Below are 6,422 nucleotides of genomic sequence, written 5' to 3' on the forward strand. Positions count from 1 at the left end.
AGCAGGCGCTGTGTCCGCGGAAGTGCTGCTCTAGAGCCTGCCCTGGGAGGCGCACAGCCGGGGTTCTGGCAGAAATACGAGGTGGGTGAGAGCTGGGGAAGCTCCCGAGCGACGGGCGCTTGTGTAACGCGCGGTCGAGGGGCCGTGGCGGTGCTCAGATCGAGGCACGCTGCCCGCCCGGGAGGGCCGGCGTCTTGGGCACCGCTGCGATCCCTTCGGCGGCGTACGGTACGGACCGGATGGCCGGGTGGGCTGGGCTGCAGCAGGCGGCGCGGGGCTGCAGGAGCGCTCTGCGTGCACAGCCGTGAGGAGGGCGACCACCGAGGGAATAGACAGTGGGTGGGACAGAGGACCCGAGCCGCTCCGGCAGTTGTGTCCACTTTCTTTTTTTTTTTTTTTTTCCTTTTTGTCTTTTTTCGTGACCGGCAACGGATCGCAACCCTCGGTGTCGCTCCCGCCCCTCGCTCAGCCAGTGAGCGGCGGTCTGTATGTGGGATCCGAACCCTCGACGGGAGCGCCACCGCGCTTCCCAAGCGGCGCACTATAGCAGTGCGCCACCGGGCCGGCCCTGTGTCCACTTTCTAAAGCCCGGTGTAGCCAGGCCTTTGGATATGTGGGGGTACGTGAGGCCACAAAAGCAAGAAGGCAGAATGCAAAGGTTTTCGTTCATTTTATCATGTGGGTTGTGCCATGGGACTGTTAAATATTTGAGACAAGGAGGCGCAATGGGGTCTGGGCCTCGGGAAGGTCTTTCTGGCTCCAGAATAAAGGCTAGCGGGGGAATGAGGAGGCCTATCACGGGCTCATTGCTGGGATTCGGTGGGAACCAGTGGGAATTCCAGAAGGATCCAGGGTGTCAAACCAGCAGAACCTGCAGTGTGATGAGGTGTGGGGCGAGGAGAGAGTGACTGTGAGAACGAACGGTCAGTGGGTCAGACAAGAAAGAACGGCAGGAGCAACACTGGCCTGACAGGGCAGAGGAGCTGGCCATGGCCGGTTCAGACTGAGACATCTGTGGGACCAAGGGCCAGAAGCAGGAGGCAGTTTGAAAGTTGGACATTGGGGTTGGGAGAGAAGCTTGGACTTGAAATTCCAATTTAGGAGCCCCTCACTTGAGGGTGGAAGGCTGCAGGAAGGGCCAGAGTCCTATGGTGGAGGTTTAGGAAATGCTACCAGTCTGTCAGGATGCTTTTACTCAAAGTTACAGAAAAGCCAACTAAGCACAGCGTTAACACTAGAAGTGTCAGAGGCAAGGGGTGGTTTGCTGAGCATCATAGCAATGACCCTGAGGACTCTGCGTGTTTCTGCATTGCCACCCGCAATCGTCTTCCTCCACCATCCCTAGGTAGCTGGATGGCTCCAGGTATCGCGCGCAGACAGGACTGCACCTGTTCCAAGGGCATTTCTCCTCGCTTCATAGTAGCAAGGAGACCTTTCCTAGGTAGGCTTTGCCTTCCCAGCCTCTTTAGGATGGGCTCAACTTTGCAAATTCACCAAGGGCTGGAGCAGGTCATGAAGCACAGGGTGGGCAGGACCTCTGCCAGCAAGGGGAGGCATGGGCAGGGGGTGCCTCTTGGAAAGGCACCAACAATGTGTGTCACACACCATCACTTCAGGGGGTGGATAGATGTGAAGGGAACACAGCACGTCAGAGAGCAAGAGTGAGGATGGAGTTTACAGAGAGAAGATGAAGACTGTGCGTTCTCCATACAATGGACATGCTGAGTGGTAAGAAGGAACCAGCTACTGACTCATGCACACTGTGGAGGAACCCCAGACCTGTCACTACTGAAGGACACCAGATGTAAAGACCATATATATCACAACTCCCTTTATATGAAATGTCCAGAAAAGGCAAATTTTTGTGGAGGAGCAGATTAGTGGTTGCCTGGGGCAGGGGTGGAAATGGGGGATTGGCCACAATCGAGCACAACAACACTTTCTGGGATGATGGGAATATTCTCAAAACTGCATGGATGGTTGCCCAGCTCTGAACTGGGGAGGCCCATGGAGGCACTGCAGTTAGCTGTCCTGGTCAGCCCAGGTGTCCAGATTTGTGAGTGGACAAGCCTTGAGATGATCCCAGGCCCTGACCTGAGTCTCCCCAGCTTGCCTTCCCCACCTCACATAGCACCAGCATCCGACCCCAGCTGGCGTGTGCACCATCCAGGATGTTGAGCCCCGTGAGCCTTCAGACATCTGGCTGAAACTGCATGGGGTACCACAAGTGACAAATGTTCAACCAAACCTGTCCTGAATTCCTGACCCATAAAGCCATGAGAAAATAAAATAGTTGTTTTAAGCTGCAAAAGTTTGGAGCAAATTGTTATGCAGCAGTAGAAACCAGAATAAGGGGTGAGTGGTGGGGTGGAGGTATTCCTCCATGAGTTCACCATCGTGGCAGCGGGGTGACGGGATATATTGTACTATTTTTGCTTTTTCTGTATATGCTTAAAGTTTTGCATTACAAAATCCACAAACATAAACACATTATGGAGATTAACACACCACAAATCTACAATCACCCAATTCCAGACTGTTGGAAATTCTACCAAAAAAATGACCCAGTTTCTTAAACAAATAAATGACATGAAAAAAAAAGGAGGGGATTGTGGTAAGGAAGCTTGAGAGACCTAAGAACCAACTGCCATGTATGCACCTGGCGAGGCCATTCTTGAGAGAGTTAAATAGGTGTTAGATGACAATAAAGAATCAGTGCTAGTTTTCTTAGCTGTGGCAATGCTATTGTAGTTATGCAAAATAAAATCCTTGTCAGATAGATATAGTACAATATTTATGGGTAAATTATGTCTGGAATTTGCTTTAAAATACTCAAAAAAGTAAGAAAGATAGGGAAAACCAGGTGACAAAACATTGATTGAAGCTGCATGAGGCGCATGTAGGTCCTCATTGCCTATTTTCGTGGGTGTTTGAATACTTTCATAACGAGTTTTTTGAAGGTAGAATATGCTTAATTGCAATGAAATTTTGAAAAAGAAAACTTAAGGGACAATTTATTCTATTAGCTATCAAAAAATATCACGCTGAGTGAAAAAGGCCAGTCTCAAAAGATCACATGCTGTATGATTCCATGTATATAACATTCTCCAAGTGACAAAATTATAGACGTGGAGTGCAGACGAGTGGTTACCAGGGGTTAGGGATGGGGGAGGGAACGGGCATAACCACAAGAGAGCAGCAGATCCTTGTAGAGACGGACGGTTCTGTGTCTTGATTGTGGTGGTGATTACATGTGATTAAATGGCATAGATCAATATATACACATTGTACCGATGTCAGTTTCCTGGTGTTGATATTGTGCTGTAGTTATGTAAGATGTACCACTGGGGCAAATCGGATGAAGGGCACATGGGACCTCTCTGTACTACTTTTGCAACTTTCTGTGAACTTGTAATTATTTAAAAATAAAAAATTTAAAAGTGTATCAAAAGTTATAATAATTAAAATGTACTTCTAGTAAGAGAATAGCAGATCAGTGAAACAGAAAATATGGACAAGAATAAGCCCCTAGTTGTGTACGAGAGTGTGAGCATGTTTGTGTATAATTAGTGTTTGATAAAATCGGCACCAAAAATAAATGGGGAAAGGAAGGATTCTCTAACAAATGATGCTAAGAAATGCCTAACACTTACAAGGGAAAACATGGGTTGGGTTGTAATCTCTTGCTGTCTACTGAGATGAATTCCAGATGGATGAGTGAGTAGAAAGTGAATAGAAAAAGGGAAAAGTGATTATTAATCTAACTTCTCAGTAGGAAACATCTTTCTGAGCCTCACATCAAAGACATCACAGAGAAATATTGAAGGGTTTGACTGCATTAAATTATAAAACATCTCCCCAAAACCTCTAAACAAATATAAAACAAATGGTAAGCTCGAAAGATATTTGCAACATTTATGAGAGGCCAAAAATAGCACACTAAATGCATATCGGGCTGGGGCACATTGTTTGTGGAAGTACTAATCTTTCTTGAAATCAGTTTGGTAATGTGATAGCACAATTCTAAGACAACTCCCAAGATCCCTGCCCCCTGGTCAAAAACCCTGTATAATCCCCTCCCTTTGAGAGTGGATGTAACCTGTGAGGAGGATGGAATGCCGCTCCTGTGACTAGGTTATTCATCAGTCAACTTTGACTTAATCAAAGTGGAGGCTGTCCTGGTGGGCCTGACCTAATCAGAGAAGCCTCTGGGAGCTTCGAGCAACCCCTTGCAGAGAACCTGCAAGAAAATGGGGACTTTAGTCCTTGAACCACGAAGAAGTGGATTCTACCTACAACCTAGATGAGCCTGGAAGAGGACCCAGCTCCACATGAGAAGGCAGCCCAGCCAACACCTGGCTTCCAGCCTGGCGAGTCCCTGTGGAGAGACCCAGAAAGTCTGCCTGGACTCCTGAACCATGGAGACTGTGAGAGAATAAATAAATGTGCTGACTTAAGCCAATAAATTTGTGGTAATTTATTATGCAGTAATAGAAAGCTAATACAGGGTAATATGTATCAAGAACCCTAAGACTCATGTTTCTAAATGAAGAAATTGTAAACTCTGAAAAAGATAAAAGTGTTGTTTTAGACTGGAAAGCCTCAATAATGTAAAGATGTTAATTCTCCCTTAATTAATCCATAAAATCAATCAAACACCAAATCAAAACACCACAAGTCTTTTTGGGAATATGACAAAGTTATTCAAAAGTTTACCTAGAGGAATAAAAATATAAGTAGGAAACATCTGGAAAAGCAGAGGCACAGGCGGATCTTGTCCTCTGACGTGAGTGTGCTAGGGTGAAACTGCAGGTGCCGGAAGACTCAAGTTTATGTGGGGGTTTATGGGAAGGGAACCATGTCAAATGGGTGGAGAGAAGATGGAACATGCTCTTACTGGTGCTGGGACAGTCAACTAGACAGCTCAGAAAACACAAACCTCAATATTTCTATTTCAGCCCTTAATCAAAAAATTCCATATACAGGCTGGCCCATAGCTCACTCAGGAGAGTGCAGTGCTGATAATACCAAAGCCACGGGTTCGGATCCCTATATAGGGATGGCCAGTTAGCTCACTTGGGAGAGCGTGGTGCTGACAACACCAAGTCAAGGGTTAAGATCCCCTTACCGGTCATCTTTAAAAAAAAAAAAATTCCATATGAATCAAAAAGTTTAACACAGAAAATAAAACTATGAAAGTATGAAATGAAAATGGGTACATGTTTTTGTAAGTTTGGAATAGGGAATGCCTTTCTCAGCTTAACAGTCTTTTGGTGGAAATATAAATAGATATAATCTTTACAGAAAACAACACCAAAATTTGAATGAGTTGTATCCTTTGACTTTGAAAGTTCTTTTTTTTTTAAAGATGACCGGTAAGGGGATCTTAACCCTTGACTTGGTGTTGTCAGCACCACGCTCTCCCGGTGAGCTAACCGGCCATCCCTATATAGGATCCGAACCCGGGACCTTGGTGTTATCAGCACCGCACTCTCCCGAGTGAGCCACGGGCCGGCCCCTGACTTTGAAAGTTCTACTTCTAGTAATTGACCCAATAGATAAACCCTCACAAGTATGTAAATACATAAATGCAGGAATGTTCATTGTAGCACTCTTTGAAAAAGATTATAAATTGGAAATAAATTATGTTCATCAAAGGGAGCTGGTTACATAAATGATGGGACCCCCAGGCAGATGAGCACAGGCCACTGTAATGAGGGGCTGTACTATGTGTGCAGACATTGGGCCAAGCCCAGCCACACCGTCAGGTGGAAAACGTAACCTTCCAAAGTGTTTGTGGGTGCACAGCCATATGTCTGGAAGGACAGGAATCATGCCATGTGCATATTTTAAATCAGCGTCTATCATCTTTAAATTAAAAACATTCATAACTTTTAAAATAGTCTTAACCTGTATAAAGCTTTAATAGGCGATGTGAAAAATGAACTCTCCAATTTAACATAAATGCAAAATATGATGAATTGCAGTTTTTGGCTTTTATAACAATAAAAATAAAAAGAAGGGATACTCGGTACCCAGCCCAGGTCCTGAGTAAAAACAAATGAGGCTGTGCATCGCAGCATGGCCGAGAGAGCTCCACGCCAGGCCTGGCTCTTAGCATCTCTCTCTGCCACTCCCAGATCGACTAGCCTCAGGCAGGAGACTTATCCTCTCTGTCCCTCAGTTTCTCCATCTGTAAGATATTGGTCATAGGGGACCTACATGAGAAGCTGCTGTTATTCTAGGGCTCAGAACAATGTCTGGCACAGAATGGACACTTGATAAAAGCCATCATTGTCATTGCCAACTATTCATCCCACCGTGTAACCAGGTTCATGAGGTATAAGTGGGGAACAAAGCAGGCTGCAAAACAATAGGACCAGTATAATTGTGTTTTTTTTTTTTTTTTTTTTTTTTTTTTT

General features: G+C 45.6%; 1 protein-coding gene across 1 annotated transcript in view; it reads left to right on the forward strand.

The window, feature by feature from the left end:
* SPATA33 (spermatogenesis associated 33) overlaps positions 1 to 6,422 on the forward strand; it is a 9,844-nt gene that overhangs the window by 895 nt on the left and 2,527 nt on the right. The gene's annotated exons all lie outside the window — the stretch shown is intronic.

This window comes from Galeopterus variegatus, unplaced genomic scaffold, assembly GCF_000696425.1.
Source record: "Galeopterus variegatus unplaced genomic scaffold, G_variegatus-3.0.2 Scaffold174, whole genome shotgun sequence".
Taxonomy (NCBI): domain Eukaryota; kingdom Metazoa; phylum Chordata; class Mammalia; order Dermoptera; family Cynocephalidae; genus Galeopterus; species Galeopterus variegatus.